Source organism: Oncorhynchus nerka, linkage group LG24 (assembly GCF_034236695.1).
Source record: "Oncorhynchus nerka isolate Pitt River linkage group LG24, Oner_Uvic_2.0, whole genome shotgun sequence".
Taxonomy (NCBI): Eukaryota; Metazoa; Chordata; class Actinopteri; order Salmoniformes; family Salmonidae; genus Oncorhynchus; species Oncorhynchus nerka.
The window spans coordinates 95311354-95330779 of NC_088419.1; the positions used below are offsets into that span (position 1 = coordinate 95311354).

General features: G+C 44.5%; 1 long non-coding RNA gene and 1 pseudogene across 1 annotated transcript; both read left to right on the forward strand.

Annotated features, from left to right (window-relative positions):
- LOC135564361 (histone deacetylase complex subunit SAP130-like) overlaps positions 1–5311 on the forward strand; it is a 69582-nt pseudogene extending 64271 nt beyond the window's left edge.
- A 5781-nt stretch (positions 5312–11092) lies between these two features.
- On the forward strand, positions 11093–12136 carry LOC135564415 (uncharacterized). Its single transcript, XR_010461000.1, has 3 exons — positions 11093–11279; positions 11733–11775; positions 12040–12136. It is a non-coding gene; the product is annotated as an uncharacterized LOC135564415 (long non-coding RNA).
- The last annotated feature ends 7290 nt before the right edge of the window (positions 12137–19426 follow it).

Sequence of the window (19426 nt, forward strand, 5' to 3'; positions counted from 1 at the left end):
GGTAGCAACACAACATGGTAGCAACACAACATGACAACACAGCATGGTAGCAACACAACATGACAACACAGCATGGTAGCAGCACAACATGGTACAAACATTATTGGGCACAGACAACAGCACAAAGGGCAAGAAGGTAGAGACAACAATACATCACACAAAGCAGCCACAACTGTCAGTAAGAGTGTCCATGATTTGAGTCTTTGAATGAAGAGCTTGAGATAAAACTGTCTAGTTTGAATGATTGTTGCAGCTCGTTCCAGTCGCTAGCTGCAGCGAACTGAAAAGAGGAGCGACCCAGGGATGTATGTGCTTTGGGGACCTTTAAAAGAATGTGACTGGCAGAACTGGTGTTGTATATGGAGAATGAGGGCTGCAGTAGATATCTCACATAGGGGGGAGTGAGGCCTAAGAGGGTTTTATAAATGAGCATCAACCAGTGGGTCTTGTGACGGGTATACAGAGATGACCAGTTTACAGAGGAGTATAGAGTGCAGTGATGCGTCTTATAAGGAGCATTGGTGGCCAATCTGATGGCCGAATGAGAGCACACTTCCCTGCCGATCAATAAATTACTTCTCCGTAATCTAGCATGGGTAGGAGGGTCATCTGAATCAGGGTTAGTTTGGCAGCTGGGGGGAAAGAGGAGCGATGACGATAGAGGAAACCATGTCTAGATTTAACCTTAGCCTGCAGCTTTGATATGTGCTGAGAGAAGGGCAGTGTACCGTCTAGCCATACTCCCAAGTACTTGTATGAGGTGACTACCTCAAGCTCTAAACCCTCAGAGGTAGTAATCACACCTGTGGGAAGAGGGGCATTCTTCTTACCAAACCACACCATGATCTTTGTTTTGGAGGTGTTCAGAACAAGGTTAAGGGCAGAGAAAGCTTGTTGTACAGAGTTTAAATCTGGGGAAGGGCCAGCCTAGTATAAGACTGTATCATCTGCATATAAATGGATGAGAGAGCTTCCTACTGCCTGACCTATGTTGTTGATGTAAATTGAGGAGAGTGTGGGACTTAGATCGAGCCTTGGGTACTCCCTTGGTGACAGGCAGTGGCTGAAACAGCAGATGTTCTGACTTTATACACTGCACTCTTTGAGAGAGATAGTTAGCAAACCAGGCCAAAGACCCCTCAGAGACACCAATACTCCTTAGCCGGCCCACAAGAATGGAATGGTCTACCGTATCGAACGCTTTGGCCAAATCAATAAAAATAGCAGCATCAAGGGCAATGGTGACATCATTGAGGACCTTTTTAAGGTTGCAGGGACACTGCCATAACCTGAGAGGAATTGCATACCAGAGAGAATACTGTAGACATCAAGAAAACCAGTCAGTTGATTATTGACAAGTTTTTCAATCACTTTTGATAAACAGGGCAACATAGAAATTGGCCTATAACAGTTAGGATCAGCTTGATTTTCTCTTTTAACCTCTCTGGGTAGGCGGGACGCTTGCGTCCCACATGGTGGGCAATAGCCAGGGAAAATGCAGAGCGCCAAATTCAAACACATTTCTATAAAAATCTACCTTTCATTAAATGACACATGGAAGATATCAAATTAAAGCTACACTCGTTGTGAATCCAGCCAACATGTCAGATTTCAGAAAGGCTTTTCGGGCGAAAGCGTAAGATGCTATTATCTGATGACAGCACAACAGTAAACAATTAGAGAGAGGAAGCATATCTCAACCCTGCAGGCGTGACACAAAACACAGAAATAAAAATATAATTCATGCCTTACCTTTGACGAGCTTCTTTTGTTGTTCTTTTGTCCAATATGTCCCATAAACACAAATGGTCCTTTTGTTCGATTAATTCCGTCGATATATATCCAAAATGTCCATTTATTTGGCGCGTTTGATCCAGAAAAACACTGCTTCCAATTTACGCAACGTCGCTACAAAATATCTCAAAAGTTCTGGGATAGCATCTGGGATAGTGACATTAGAAAGGGTGGGAGATGAGGAAATGGCAAGGAGGCGTGGCTGAGTCAAATAGGAATACTGACTTAATGAAGTGCTGATTTAAAGAGCTCAGCCATGTGCTTCTTGTCAGTAACAACCACATCATCAACTTTAAGGGACATGGGCTCCTTGTCAGTAACAACCACATCATCAACATTAAGGGACATGGGCTCCTTGTCAGTAACAACCACATCCTCAACATTAAGGGACATGGGCTCCTTGTCAGTAACAACCACATCCTCAACATTAAGGGACATGGGCTCCTTGTCAGTAACAACCACATCAACATTAAGGGACATGGGCTCCTTGTCAGTAACAACCACATCATCAACATTAAGGGACATGGGCTCCTTGTCAGTAACAACCACATCCTCAACATTAAGGGACATGGGCTCCTTGTCAGTAACAACCACATCAACATTAAGGGACATGGGCTCCTTGTCAGTAACAACCACATCATCAACATTAAGGGACATGGGCTCCTTGTCAGTAACAACCACATCATCATTAAGGGACATGGGCTCCTTGTCAGTAACAACCACATCCTCAACATTAAGGGACATGGGCTCCTAGTCAGTAACAACCACATCAACATTAAGGGACATGTGCTCCTTGTCAGTAACAACCACATCATCAACATTAAGGGACATGGGCTCCTTGTCAGTAACAACCACATCAACATTAAGGGACATGGGCTTCTTGTCAGTAACAACCACATCATCATTAAGGGACATGGGCTCCTTGTCAGTAACAACCACATCCTCAACATTAAGGGACATGGGCTCCTTGTCAGTAACAACCACATCAACATTAAGGGACATGGGCTCCTTGTCAGTAACAACCACATCATCAACATTAAGGGACATGTGCTCCTTGTCAGTAACAACCACATCCTCAACATTAAGGGACATGGGCTCCTTGTCAGTAACAACCACATCAACATTAAGGGACATGGGCTGCTTGTCAGTAACAACCACATCATCAACTTTAAGGGACATGGGCTCCTAGTCAGTAACAACCACATCATCAACATTAAGGGACATGGGCTCCTTGTCAGTAACAACCACATCCTCAACATTAAGGGACATGGGCTCCTTGTCAGTAACAACCACATCCTCAACATTAAGGGACATGGGCTCCTTGTCAGTAACAACCACATCAACATTAAGGGACATGGGCTCCTTGTCAGTAACAACCACATCAACATTAAGGGACATGGGCTCCTTGTCAGTAACAACCACATCAACATTAAGGGACATGGGCTCCTTGTCAGTAACAACCACATCCTCAACATTAAGGGACATGGGCTCCTAGTCAGTAACAACCACATCAACATTAAGGGACATGGGCTCCTTGTCAGTAACAACCACATCATCAACATTAAGGGACATGGGCTCCTTGTCAGTAACAACCACATCCTCAACATTAAGGGACATGGGCTCCTTGTCAGTAACAACCACATCATCAACATTAAGGGACATGGGCTCCTTGTCAGTAACAACCACATCCTCAACATTAAGGGACATGTGCTCCTTGTCAGTAACAACCACATCAACATTAAGGGACATGGGCTCCTAGTCAGTAACAACCACATCAACATTAAGGGACATGGGCTCCTTGTCAGTAACAACCACATCATCAACATTAAGGGACATGGGCTCCTTGTCAGTAACAACCACATCAACATTAAGGGACATGGGCTCCTTGTCAGTAACAACCACATCAACATTAAGGGACATGGGCTCCTTGTCAGTAACAACCACATCATCAACATTAAGGGACATGGGCTCCTTGTCAGTAACAACCACATCATCAACTTTAAGGGACATGGGCTCCTTATCAGTAACAACCACATCATCAACTTTAAGGGACATGGGCTCCTTGTCAGTAACAACCACATCCTCAACATTAAGGGACATGGGCAGCTGTGAGGAGGAGGGTTTATTCTCCAGGTCTTTAACTGTTTTCCAGAACTTTTGAGATGAGACCCACAGAGAGAGAATGTAACTAACTTTGGCCTTCCGGATAGCCTGAGTGAACTTATGTCTCATTTGCCTAAACGAGAACCAGTCAGCCTGAGTATATACAGTGGGGCAAAAAAGTATTTAGTCAGCCACCATTTGTGCAAGTTCTCCCACTTAAAAAGATGAGTATGCGTGTCCCGAGCCTTTCGCCAAATGCAATTCTTGAGGTGGAAAAATTCTAATTTTCTTTAATGGGGGTGTGTTTGTTAACAATAAAAATAAAAGGTCCAAGCGTCTTTGACAGAGGGGACTGCTTATTCTATACCAATTTACAGAGGCCAGGTCATGAAGGACTTAACCTCTGATACCTATCAGGATTATTTGTGAGGATATCAACAAGGGGGTTTAGCCTTTTCTGGGTGTTTGGAGTCATACCTTGTGGGATTGGTAATAATCTGAGAAAGATGTAGGGAGTCCTATTGATTTAGGACTTGGTCAGGTGGTTTCAGTATGTCCCAGTTTAGGTCACCTAGCAGGACAGATTCAGACTTAGTGTAGGGGGCCAGGAGAGAGCTTAGGGCAGGTAGGGTACAGGCCGGTGCTGATGGAGGACGATAGCACCCAACAACAGTCAACAAAGAGCTATTTGAAAGTTTAATGCTTAAAACCAACAAATCAAATTAATTATTTGGGGACAGACTTGGTGGAGACAACCGAGCACTGAAGGTAAAGATTTGCCACTCCACCACCTTTGGAAGATCTGTCTTGCCGAAAAAAGGTTATAACCAGAAAGGTTAACATCAGTATTCAAAACACTCTTCTTAACCACATCATCATTATAGGTTAACTCATACAGGTACGTGGATTGATTGATTAAGCGATTGATTGATTGATTGGTTGAGCACCTGATGACATTTATTGTCCTTCAAGAGGAAATCCTTTTGCTCACATTACACAAAAGTCACAAGTTTATTTAGTCACAGTCACAAAGTCCAGACAATTTCAGTGCATCGATTTGTTTTTATACTCAAATAGTGTGATACTTGTGATACTTCTACAGTGTTGTCATGTAGGTCTAACTAAATGTTGGTTCTGTGTGCAGGGTAACATACAGCGTTGTAAGCTAGTGATGGACCAGGTTACAGAGGCCCGGGACACTATGATGAAGGTTCTGACCACAAAGACAAGGTCCTGAAGCTGCTCAACCAGAACGGAGCTGTCAAAAGTCTAACAAACTGAAACGTAAGGATCGGGCCTAGCCTGGACTTCCTGTTCCGTCACCAACGTCATGGATCTGTTCGTTACAGCGATGTGTTTTAAAACCTTTTTGCAACGGAAGAAGAAAATGTAAACGTTTCTCAGTGGATAAGTCAAGGGGTAGTCCCTCCTGTTTTGTTTGTTGTTGCTGCTTACGTGCCTAATGAACACGACCCACCTCTGCCCCTGCCCGAACGGGAGGACAGGGGGGAAGAGCTGCTGGGAGCTAGAGGTGGAACTGTTGGTACTATGACAGCTACTCACCCCACACCCTCTTATCTCTGTCTGAGCACTGAAGCTGGATGGACAACATAACTAGAACCCTCCTGTTGCTTCAGTCAGAGCTCACTGTCTGGAGGGAATCCCTCTAGGAATATGTTCTCACTGAAGAAGACTCAACACTCTGTCATCCAAATGGCACCCTATTCCCTATATAGTGCACTACTATTGACTAGAGCCCTATGGAACCCTATATAGTGCACTACTATTGACTAGAGCCCTATGGAACCCTATACCCTATGTAGTGCACTACTTTTGACTAGAGCCCTATGGAACCCTATACCCTACGTAGTGCACTACTTTTGACTAGAGCCCTATGGAACCTATACCCTCGTAGTGCACTACTTTGACTAGAGCCCTATGTGTCCTGAACAAAAGTAGTGCACTACGTAGGGAATAGGATGCCATTTGGAAGACAACACTGCCTGAAGGGCCCCTTCTGTTTTGTTTGACTTTTTTTTACAGAGCTCAGGTCTATCGGTTTTCCAGTTTATTTTGGTATCATTCAGTTCAAGTTACTTCTTGTCCAAAAAAAAGCAGAGGTTGAACGGAACCTTAAGCACTTACAAACTTCAAACATGTTGTACGATTTGGTAACATCATCATATGAAAGGGGGGAAAAACGAGTCTGTAACACATCGTATGTAGTGAATGACTTTGTTCAACAATGTCTCGCTTTGGGGCGTTACTTTCACAACTACTGGCAGAAATCAAATCTTTATGACTCATCTTTAAAATATGCTATATTTATTTACAACTTCCTGTTCTGTTTCCATTTTCGGCATTTATATTGTCTTGATAAACAATGCCCATTTTTGTTTCAATATTTTTTTATATTTCTTATATTGGAAGATGGGGCTCCATCAACAGACTTAATTGTACTGTATGTGCAGAACTTTAACGATGATGAAAATATTGGCGTGGAGTGTTTTATTATTTTCAGATATTTATTTGATAATGAATGAGTTTTACATGCAGAGATGTTTTGAAATGGCTGACGAGCATAGTGGGTAATGTATTGAAATGGCTGACTAGCATAGTGGGTAATGTATTGAAATGGCTGACTAGCATAGTGGGTAATGTATTGAAATGGCTGACTAGCATAGTGGGTAATGTATTGAAATGGCTGACTAGCATAGTGGGTAATGTATTGAAATGGCTGACTAGCATAGTGGGTAATGTATTGAAATGGCTGACTAACATAGTGGGTAATGTTTCATGGTGTGATTGATGACCGTACATTATGCGTTTGGTTTTAGAAGGAAGTATTGTGCTTGTCGTGTAACTACAATGTCAGGAACTGATTTCTGTTCAAATTATAAGAAGTTCAATATGAAAGTGTTTTACTTGTTCGCTTTTTTTCCATTGTCTTTTTTTGTTGCTAATTTTGTGGTTTTGTACTTCATAAAAACATGTTGTGCTTCTTTTTTCAGATGTTATGATCAGACACTGGGCCTGAAAATTCAGCTATTGTACATGGGTTCTCTGTTATTCTAGTAAAACTACTTCAAGGAAACGGTATTCTCAAGTCATTTTTGTTTTATGTGTACTGTGAAGACGTGGATGTTCCCATTGTTGTGGAGTTGACTATATCAGGGGTTCTGAAACGCTTTGGGGACCCCTTTCGTGTCATCGCAAATTCATCAGGGACCCCCTCGTAATCAGAACACAACTCAAGTGAGATAAAAAATATAAAAATAGCCTACTGTTACTTTTCCTATGTCTGCAGTTCATGGCTGGACGAACCAAGTCCCGGGGAAACATTTGAAAAGCACGATTCTTGGCATCATAGATACAATTTTGCCATTTTTTTTTTTAAAAGTTCATTTTCTGCAATTCTACACATTTTGCCATGAGGCAGAGAGAACTTTGCAGTTGTAAAGGCCCCGTGCACTCAAAAACAGGATGTTCCTGTGTTTTATATATATATATATATATATATCCACACTATGAGATTGGAATAATACTGTAAAATGGTGAAAATTATGATAATGCCCTTTTAGTGTAAGAGCTGTTTATATGTTTTGGTGGGATGGAGTTTTGACCTGCCTGGTGATGTCACCAAGTGGTAAATTAGCTAATAGACCAATAAGAAAGAGAGTTCCAAACCTCTCTGCCAATAACAACTCGTTTTCAGTTTTCCTCTCCCCATTCAGACCACTCACAGGCAGTCCTAGCAAAGTTCTTGATTGAGAAATTGCTCTAAGAAGCTATTTTTGTTTACCAGTTTAATTGAAACCAATCAACAGTAAGGTGATTGTTTTTTTATTTAACCAGGCAAGTCAGTTAAGAACAAACTCTTATTTACAATGATGGCCTACCCCAGGGCCAAACCCTAACCCAGACGATGCTGGGCGTTCACGGCCAGTTGTCATTCAGCCTGGAATCGAACCAGGGTCTGTAGTGACGCCTCTAGGACTGAGATGGAGTGCCTTAGACCACTGCGCCACTCCGGAGCCCATTGTTACCCAGAAATGATTTGATACTGAAATAAAAAATGGCTGCTTTGTTGTTGTTTTGTTTTGAAAGCTTACAGTGCATTTATGTTTAAAGAAATTGTAAGAGTAGAACTCACTTATGTAATTGTAAGAGTAGAACTCACTTATGTCATTGTAAGAGTAGAACTTTGAGTATGTGGGGCATCGGCATTTGTGGGTTCGATTAAAGGCTCAAAATGGCCAGAAACAAAGACCTGTCTTCTGAAACTAGTTAGTCTATTCTTGTTCTGAGAAATGAAGGCTATTCCATGTGAGAAATTGCCAAGAAACTGAAGATCACGTACAACTCTGTGTACTACTCCCTTCACAGAACAGTGCAAACTGTCTCTAACTAGAAGAGTGGGAGGCCCCGGTGCACAACTGAGCAAGAGGACAAGTACATTAGAGTGTCTAGTTTGAGAAACAGACGCCTCACAAGTCCTCAACTGGCAGCTTCATTAAATAGTACTCGCAAAACACCAGTCTCAACGTCAACAGTGAAGAGGCTGTCCTTCTAAGGCAGAGTGTCAAAGAAAAAGCCACATCTCAGACTGGCCAATAAAAATAAAAGATTAAGATGGGCAAAAGAACACAGACACTGGACAGAGGAACTCTGCCTAGAAGGCCAGTATCCCAGAATCACCTCTTCACTGTTGATGTTGAGACTGGTGTTTTGCGGGTACTATTTAATGAAGCTGCCAGTTGAGGACTTGTGAGGCGTCTGTTTCTCAAACTAGACACTCTAATGTACTTGTCCTCTTTGCTCTTCCTAATATTTCTTATTTTCTTAATTCCATTATTTTACTTATTAGATTTGTGTGTATTGTTGATTTTTTTTTTACTGTTGGAGCATTTAGTCCTTTATACAAAGTGTTCTGTTTGGGGCAATTCCAATGCAACCACTCTCAATATTTTCAAGCATTGTGGTGGCTGCATCATGTTATGGGTGTGCTTGTAGTCGTTAAGGACTGGGGAGTTTTCAGGATAAAAATAATCTGAATGGAGCTAAACACAGGCAAAATCCTGGAGTAAAACCTGGTTCAGTTTGCTTTCCAACTTAAACTGGGAGATTAATTCACCTTTCAGCAAGACAATAACCTGAAACACAAGGTCAATCTACACTAGAGTTACTTATCAAGAAGACAGTGAATGTTCCTGAGTGGCTGAGTTACAGTTTTGACCTACTTGAAAATCTGTGGCAAGACCTGAAAATGGTTGTCTAGCAATGATCAACAACCAATTTGACAGATCTTGAAGAATTTCTTTAAAGATTGATGGGTAAATGTTTACAGAATCCAGGTGTGGAAAGCTCTTTGAGAATTACCCAGAAAGACTCACATCTGTAATCGTTGCCAAAGGTGCTTCTACAAAGTATTGACTAAAAGGTGCGAATACTAACTGTATTTCATTTTAAATACATTTGTAAAAACGTATTTTCACTTTTTCATTATTTTGTGTGTAGATGAGTGAGAGAGAAAAAAATAACTATTTAATCCATTTATAATTCAGGTTGTAACACAATAAAATGTGGAATAAGTCCAAGGGTATGAATACTTTCTGAAGGCACTGCAGTTAACTTAATCAACATTGTTTATGATGCATTTAGTGTAGCAATCCCACTTTAATATAATGTAATTCAGATTTTATTAGGCTGCTTTTTACAGCCCTCTTTTACATGCCGTTCCTGTTACTCACAGAGGTTTGACGACACCACCTATCCTAATGCTGGAATAGAAACCGTGATGCGACAAAGAGAAAGGTTTGAGACGGGGTTGGTTGATATAAGGTATCCCTTCCCTTTAGACCTCAGGGTGGGCCAACTCGGGTTAGGCCTTCCTCGGGTTAGGTCTTCCTCGGGTTAGGCTTTCCTCGGGTTAGGTCTTCCTCGGGTTAGGCTTTCCTCGGGTTAGGTCGTCCTCGGGTTAGGCCTTCCTCGGGTTAGGCCTTCGTCAGGTTAGGCCTTCCTCGGGTTAGGCCTTCGTCGGGTTAGGCCTTCCTCGGGTTAGGTCTTCCTCGGGTTAGGCTTTCCTCGGGTTAGGCCTTCGTCGGGTTAGGCCTTCCTCGGGTTAGGCTTTCATCGGGTTAGGCTTTCCTCGGGTTAGGCTTTCCTCGGGTTAGGCCTTCCTCGGGTTAGGCTTTCCTCGGGTTAGGCCTTCCTCGGGTTAGGCTTTCATCGGGTTAGGCCTTCCTCGGGTTAGGCTTTCCTCGGGTTAGGCCTTCCTCGGGTTAGGCTTCCCTCGGGTTAGGCTTTCCTCGGGTTAGGCTTTCCTCGGGTTAGGCCTTCCTCGGGTTAGGCCTTCCTCGGGTTAGGCCTTCGTCGGGTTAGGCCTTCCTCGGGTTAGGTCTTCCTCGGGTTAGGCTTTCCTCGGGTTAGGCCTTCCTCGGGTTAGGCTTCCCTCGGGTTAGGCTTTCCTCGGGTTAGGCTTTCCTCGGGTTAGGCCTTCCTCGGGTTAGGCCTTCCTCGGGTTAGGCCTTCGTCGGGTTAGGCCTTCCTCGGGTTAGGTCTTCCTCGGGTTAGGCCTTCCTCGGGTTAGGCCTTCGTCGGGTTAGGCCTTCCTCGGGTTAGGCCTTCCTCGGGTTAGGCTTTCATCGGGTTAGGCTTTCCTCGGGTTAGGCTTTCCTCGGGTTAGGCCTTCCTCGGGTTAGGCTTCCCTCGGGTTAGGCTTTCCTCGGGTTAGGCCTTCCTCGGGTTAGGCCTTCCTCGGGTTAGGCTTTCCTCGGGTTAGGCCTTCCTCGGGTTAGGCTTTCCTCGGGTTAGGCCTTCCTCGGGTTAGGCCTTCCTCGGGTTAGGCTTTCCTCGGGTTAGGCCTTCCTCGGGTTAGGCCTTCGTCGGGTTAGGCCTTCCTCGGGTTAGGCTTTCCTCGGGTTAGGCTTTCCTCGGGTTAGGCCTTCGTCGGGTTAGGCCTTCGTCGGGTTAGGCCTTCCTCGGGTTAGGTCTTCCTCGGGTTAGGCTTTCGTCGGGTTAGGCCTTCCTCGGGTTAGGCCTTCCTCGGGTTAGGCCCTCCTCGGGTTATTCCTTCCCGTCAGTGTACCTGTGCTGGGTGTTACCTCTACTGGACCTACCTGCCATGCGTTGACTGTAACTGCCCTGATTATTTCCCGTGCTGGGTGTCTGAGATCAAAGTCTTCAGGCCATAAAGGGGTGCTGGCTGTGCTGTGTTGGCATAGCTCACTGTCCTCCTGTTTCCTGGTTCACAGTACTGTCTCTTTTATTTCTCTTGGACGGACTGGACAGGACAGACAATTGAACGGTGGCTGAGGACTGAACTGTCTACAGGACCAGGGAGAGCTTTCTAATAGACCTCTACAGCAATATAACCTCTACAGGTAAGACATGGGCTGCTATAGTGGGTGGTTTGAACCGTAATTGTCTTAACTTAATGGGATTTAAATGGGATTTGATTCTTAATGGGATTTAAATGGGATTTGGTTCTTAATGGGATTCAGATTCTATTGAATCATTTGATTTCATATGAGACAGTGAAACCTAAACTTAAATTCAATATATTGGAGCAGGAATCACAAGGCCTTAACCATCAGCTGTCACAATGTGTCAATATTGTTTTACTGTAAAAAGGAGGGTCTTGGCTGACATGGCAGCCATTTTATACCACTGATATATTGTCTGTATCCAAAATGTCACACTATTCCCAGGATAGTGCAATACATTTTGACCAGGGCCCAATAGGGCTCTGGTCAAACGTAGTGCACTTCGTAGTGCACTTTCTACACGATATGGTTTCATATACACCTGTGTTTTTTTTTTCTCTAAATCTATAGATTGGAGACGAGACATTTTTTAATCATGGTGGTTTTGAGGAAGGTAAGACACCTATTACTGTACTCTTCTCATACAAAATGTTTGAGATCTGCTTGTATGATTAGAAACAGGATCTATCCTCAACATTTGACAGAAAATATGTCACAGACTGAATTTAAACATTATTTCGGGAGAATAGTTCAAAGGATTTTAAGCAATATCTTTCATAGTATGTCTGTGCAGGTGAATTTTCCATAGTTTTATCTCAGTATGTAGTCCAGTATTCTTAGTATTGACTAAGTACATCACCCCCCTCCCCTCCCACAGGGTGAATGGGTGTGGGTAGACTCCGGGCAGGGAGTGGCCATCGGAGCTGAGGTCAAGCTGACCGACACTGGAAAGCTGCAGCTCTTCGATGATGAAGGAAAGGTACTGTACCTAGTTACCTATCCAATACCTACCTGTACCTCCTACCTGTCTACTGGAAGGTACCTAGTTACCTGTCCAATACCTACCTGTACCTCCTACCTGTCTACTGGAAGGTACCTAGTTACCTGTCCAATACCTACCTGTACCTCCTAACTGTCTACTGGAAGGTACCTAGTTACCTGTCCAATACCTACCTGTACCTCCTAACTGTCTACTGGAAGGTACCTAGTTACCTGTCCAATACCTACCTGTACCTCTAAACTGTCTACTGGAAGGTACTGTACCTAGTTACCTGTCAAATACCTACCTGTACCTCCTAACTGTCTACTGGAAGGTACCTAGTTACCTGTCCAATACCTACCTGTAGCTCCTAACTGTCTACTGGAAGGTACTGTACCTATGTTACCTGTCCAATACCTACCTGTACCTCCTAACTGTCTACTGGAAGGTACTGTACCTAGTTACCTGTCCAATACCTACCTGTACCTCCTAACTGTCTACTGGAAGGTACTGTACCTAGTTACCTGTCCAATACCTACCTGTACCTCCTAACTGTCTACTGGAAGGTACCTAGTTACCTGTCCAATACCTACCTGTACCTCCTAACTGTCTACTGGAAGGTACTGTACCTATGTTACCTGTCCAATACCTACCTGTACCTCCTAACTGTCTACTGGAAGGTACTGTACCTGGTTACCTGTCCAATACCTACCTGTACCTCCTAACTGTCTACTGGAAGGTACTGTACCTAGTTACCTGTCCAATACCTACCTGTACCTCCTAACTGTCTACTGGAAGGTACTGTACCTAGTTACCTGTCCAATACCTACCTGTACCTCCTAACTGTCTACTGGAAGGTACCTAGTTACCTGTCCAATACCTACCTGTACCTCCTAACTGTCTACTGGAAGGTACCTAGTTACCTGTCCAATACCTACCTGTACCTCTAAACTGTCTACTGGAAGGTACTGTACCTAGTTACCTGTCCAATACCTACCTGTACCTCCTAACTGTCTACTGGAAGGTACTGTACCTAGTTACCTGTCCAATACCTACCTGTACCTCCTAACTGTCTACTGGAAGGTACCTAGTTACCTGTCCAATACCTACCTGTAGCTCCTAACTGTCTACTGGAAGGTACTGTACCTATGTTACCTGTCCAATACCTACCTGTACCTCCTAACTGTCTACTGGAAGGTACTGTACCTAGTTACCTGTCCAATACCTACCTGTACCTCCTAACTATCTACTGGAAGGTACTGTACCTAGTTACCTGTCCAATACCTACCTGTACCTCCTAACTGTCTACTGGAAGGTACTGTACCTAGTTACCTGTCCAATACCTACCTGTACCTCCTAACTGTCTACTGGAAGGTACCTAGTTACCTGTCCAATACCTACCTGTACCTCCTAACTGTCTACTGGAAGGTACCTAGTTACCTGTCCAATACCTACCTGTATCTCCTAACTGTCTACTGGAAGGTACTGTACCTAGTTACCTGTCCAATACCTACCTGTATCTCCTAACTGTCTACTGGAAGGTCTGTACCTAGTTACCTGGAAGGTCTAACTGTCTACTGGAAGGTACCTAGTTACCTGTCCAATACCTACCTGTACCTCCTAACTGTCTACTGGAAGGTACTGTACCTGGTTACCTGTCCAATACCTACCTGTACCTCCTAACTGTCTACTGGAAGGTACTGTACCTAGTTACCTGTCCAATACCTACCTGTACCTCCTAACTGTCTACTGGAAGGTACTGTACCTAGTTACCTGTTCAATACCTACCTGTACCTCCTAACTGTCTACTGGAAGGTACTGTACCTAGTTACCTGTCCAATACCTACCTGTACCTCCTAACTGTCTACTGGAAGGTACCTAGTTACCTGTCCAATACCTACCTGTACCTCCTAACTGTCTACTGGAAGGTACTATACCTAGTTACCTGTTCAATACCTACCTGTACCTCCCAACTGTCTACTGGAAGGTACCTAGTTACCTGTCCAATACCTACCTGTACCTCCTAACTGTCTACTGGAAGGTACCTAGTTACCTGTCCAATACCTACCTGTACCTCCTAACTGCCTACTGGAAGGTACTGTACCTAGTTACCTGTCCAATACCTACCTGTACCTCCTAACTGTCTACTGGAAGGTACTGTACCTAGTTACCTGTCCAATACCTACCTGTACCTCCTAACTGTCTACTGTAAGGTACTGTACCTAGTTACCTGTTCAATACCTACCCGTTCCTCCTAACTGTCTACTGGAAGGTACTGTACCTAGTTACCTGTCCAATACCTACCTGTACCTCCTAACTGTCTACTGGAAGGTACCTAGTTACCTGTCCAATACCTACCTGTACCTCCTAACTGTCTACTGGAAGGTACTGTACCTAGTTACCTGTCCAATACCTACCTGTACCTCCTAACTGTCTACTGGAAGGTACTGTACCTAGTTACCTGTCCAATACCTACCTGTACCTCCTAACTGTCTACTGGAAGGTACCTAGTTACCTGTCCAATACCTACCTGTACCTCCTAACTGTCTACTGGAAGGTACCTAGTTACCTGTCCAATACCTACCTGTAGCTCCTAACTGTCTACTGGAAGGTACTGTACCTATGTTACCTGTCCAATACCTACCTGTACCTCCTAACTGTCTACTGGAAGGTACTGTACCTAGTTACCTGTCCAATACCTACCTGTACCTCCTAACTGTCTACTGGAAGGTACTGTACCTAGTTACCTGTCCAATACCTACCTGTACCTCCTAACTGTCTACTGGAAGGTACCTAGTTACCTGTCCAATACCTACCTGTACCTCCTAACTGTCTACTGGAAGGTACTGTACCTATGTTACCTGTCCAATACCTACCTGTACCTCCTAACTGTCTACTGGAAGGTACTGTACCTAGTTACCTGTCCAATACCTACCTGTACCTCCTAACTGTCTACTGGAAGGTACTGTACCTAGTTACCTGTCCAATACCTACCTGTACCTCCTAACTGTCTACTGGAAGGTACTGTACCTAGTTACCTGTCCAATACCTACCTGTACCTCCTAACTGTCTACTGGAAGGTACCTAGTTACCTGTACAATACCTACCTGTACCTCCTAACTGTCTACTGGAAGGTACCTAGTTACCTGTCCAATACCTACCTGTACCTCTAAACTGTCTACTGGAAGGTACTGTACCTAGTTACCTGTCCAATACCTACCTGTACCTCCTAACTGTCTACTGGAAGGTACTGTACCTAGTTACCTGTCCAATACCTACCTGTACCTCCTAACTGTCTACTGGAAGGTACCTAGTTACCTGTCCAATACCTACCTGTAGCTCCTAACTGTCTACTGGAAGGTACTGTACCTATGTTACCTGTCCAATACCTACCTGTACCTCCTAACTGTCTACTGGAAGGTACTGTACCTAGTTACCTGTCCAATACCTACCTGTACCTCCTAACTGTCTACTGGAAGGTACTGTACCTAGTTACCTGTCCAATACCTACCTGTACCTCCTAACTGTCTACTGAAGGTACCTAGTTACCTGTCCAATACCTACCTGTACCTCCTAACTGTCTACTGGAAGGTACTGTACTAGTTACCTGTCCAATACCTACCTGTACCTCCTAACTGTCTACTGGAAGGTACTGTACCTAGTTACCTGTCCAATACCTACCTGTACCTCCTAACTGTCTACTGGAAGGTACTGTACCTAGTTACCTGTCCAATACCTACCTGTACCTCCTAACTGTCTACTGGAAGGTACTGTACCTGGTTAGCTGTCCAATACCTACCTGTATCTCCTAACTGTCTACTGGAAGGTACCTAGTTACCTGTCCAATACCTACCTGTAGCTCCTAACTGTCTACTGGAAGGTACCTAGTTACCTGTCCAATACCTACCTGTACCTCCTAACTGTCTACTGGAAGGTACTGTACCTAGTTACCTGTCCAATACCTACCTGTACCTCCTAACTGTCTACTGGAAGGTACTGTACCTGGTTACCTGTCCAATACCTACCTGTACCTCCTAACTGTCTACTGTAAGGTACTGTACCTAGTTACCTGTTCAATACCTACCCGTTCCTCCTAACTGTCTACTGGAAGGTACTGTACCTAGTTACCTGTCCAATACCTACCTGTACCTCCTAACTGTCTACTGGAAGGTACCTAGTTACCTGTCCAATACCTACCTGTACCTCCTAACTGTCTACTGGAAGGTACTGTACCTAGTTACCTGTCCAATACCTACCTGTCCAATACCTGTACCCTGTCCAATACCTACCTGTACCTCCTAACTGTCTACTGGAAGGTACTGTACCTCCTGTCCAATACCTACCTGTACCTCTAACTGTCTACTGGAAGGTACTGTACCTAGTTACCTGTCCAATACCTACCTGTACCTCCTAACTGTCTACTGGAAGGTACTGTACCTAGTTACCTGTCCAATACCTACCTGTACCTCCTAACTGTCTACTGAAGGTACCTACCTGTACCTCCTAACTGTTACCTGTCCAATACCTACCTGTACCTCCTAACTGTCTACTGGAAGGTACTGTACCTAGTTACCTGTCCAATACCTACCTGTACCTCTAACTGTCTACTGGAAGGTACTGTACCTAGTTACCTGTCCAATACCTACCTGTACCTCCTAACTGTCTACTGGAAGGTACCTAGTTACCTGTCCAATACCTACCTGTACCTCTAACCTAAAGGTACTGTCTACTGGAAGGTCTACTGGAAGGTACCTAGTTACCTGTCCAATACCTACCTGTAGCTCCTAACTGTCTACTGGAAGGTACTGTGCCTAGTTACCTGTCCAATACCTACCTGTACCTCCTAACTGTCTACTGGAAGGTACTGTAAGGTACCTAGTTACCTGTCCAATACCTACCTGTAGCTCCTAACTGTCTACTGGAAGGTACCTGGTTACCTGTCCAATACCTACCTGTACCTCCTAACTGTCTACTGGAAGGTTACTGTACCTGGTTACATGTCCAATACCTACCTGTACCTCTAACTGTCTACTGGGTAAGTTACCTGTCAATACCTACCTGTACCTCCTGTACCTAGTTACCTGTCCAATACCTACCTGTACCTCCTAACTGTCTACTGGAAGGTACTGTACCTAGTTACCTGTCCAATACCTACCTGTACCTCCTAACTGTCTACTGTAAGGTCACCTGTCCAATACCTACCTGGCTCCTAACTGTCTACCTAGTTACCTGTCCAATACCTACCTGTATCTCCTAACTGTCTACTGGAAGGTACTGTACCTAGTTACCTGTCCAATACCTACCTGTACCTCCTAACTGTCTACTGGAAGGTACTGTACCTAGTTACCTGTCAATACCTACCTGTACCTCCTAACTGTCTACTGGAAGGTACTGTACCTAGTTACCTGTCCAATACCTACCTGTACCTCCTAACTGTCTACTGGAAGGTACTGTACCTAGTTACCTGTCAATACCTACCTGTAGCTCCTAACTGTCTACTGGAAGGTACTGTACCTGGTTACCTGTCCAATACCTACCTGTACCTCCTAACTGTCTACTGGAAGTGCCTGTACCTTACCTGTCAATACCTACCTGTACCTCCTAACTGTCTACTGGAAGGTGCCTAGTTACCTGTCCAATACCTACCTGTACCTCCTAACTGTCTACTGGAAGGTACTGTACCTAGTTACCTGTCCAATACCTACCTGTACCTCCTAACTGTCTGCTGGAAGGTGTGCTGTTACCTGTCCAATTACCTGTACCTCCTAATACTACTGGAAGGTACTGTACCTGTCCTCCTAACTGTCTACTGGAAGGTACCCTAGTTACCTGTCCAATACCTACCTGTACCTCCTAACTGTCTACTGGAAGGTACCTAGTTACCTGTCCAATACCTACCTGTACCTCCTAACTGTCTGCTGGAAGGTACTGTACCTAGTTACCTGTCCAATACCTACCTGTATCTCCTAACTGTCTGCTGGAAGGTACTGTACCTGTTACCTGTCCAATACCTACCTGTACCTCCTAACTGTCTACTGGAAGGTGCTACCTAGTTACCTAGTCAATACCTACCTGTCCAATACTGCTGGAGGTACTGCCTGTACCTGTCAATAACCTGTCTACTGGAAGGTACTGTACCTAGTTACCTGTCCAATACCTACCTGTACCTCCTAACTGTCTACTGGAAGGTACCTAGTTACCTGTCCAATACCTACCTGTACCTCCTAACTGTCTACTGGAAGGTACCCTAGTTACCTGTCCAATACCTACCTGTACCTCCTAACTGTCTGCTGGAAGGTGCCCTGGTTACCTGTCCACCTACCTGTTACCTAACTGTCCTGGAAGGTACCTAGTTACCTGTAATACCTACCTGTATATCTAACTGTCTACTGGAAGGTACCTAGTTACCTGTCCAATACCTACCTGTACCTCCTAACTGTCTACTGGAAGGTGTACCTGTTACCTGTCCAATACCTATAGCCTCCCTAACTGTCAATACCTACCTGTCCCAATCCTACCTGTACTCCTAATGTCTGTCTGGGTGCTGTTACCTGTCAAGTATCTCCTAACTGTCTGCTGGGTGCCACCTAGTTACCTGTCCAATACCTACCTGTACCTCCTAACTGTCTGCTGGAAGGTGCTGTGCCTAGTTACCTGTCCAATACCTACCTGTACCTCCTAACTGTCTACTGGAAGGTACTGTACCTAGTTACCTGTCCAATACCTACCTGTACCTCCTAACTGTCTACTGGAAGGTACTGTACCTAGTTACCTGTCCAATACCTACCTGTACCTCCTAACTGTCTACTGGAAGGTACTGTACCTAGTTACCTGTCCAATACCTACCTGTATCTCCTAACTGTCTACTGGAAGGTACTGTACCTGGTTACCTGTCCAATACCTACCTGTACCTCCTAACTGTCTACTGGAAGGTACCTAGTTACCTGTCCAATACCTACCTGTACCTCCTAACTGTCTACTGGAAGGTACTGTACCTAGTTACCTGTCCAATACCTACCTGTACCTCCTAACTGTCTACTGGAAGGTACCTAGTTACTGTCCAATACCTACCTTACCTGTCCAATACCTACCTGTCCACCTCTCTAACTGTCTACTGGAAGGTACTGTACCTAGTTACCTGTCCAATACCTACCTGTACCTCCTAACTGTCTACTGGAAGGTACTGTACCTAGTTACCTGTCCAATACCTACCTGTACCTCCTAATGTCTCTGGAAGGTGCCTGTGCCTGTCCAATACCTACCTGTACCTAATACCTGTGTACCT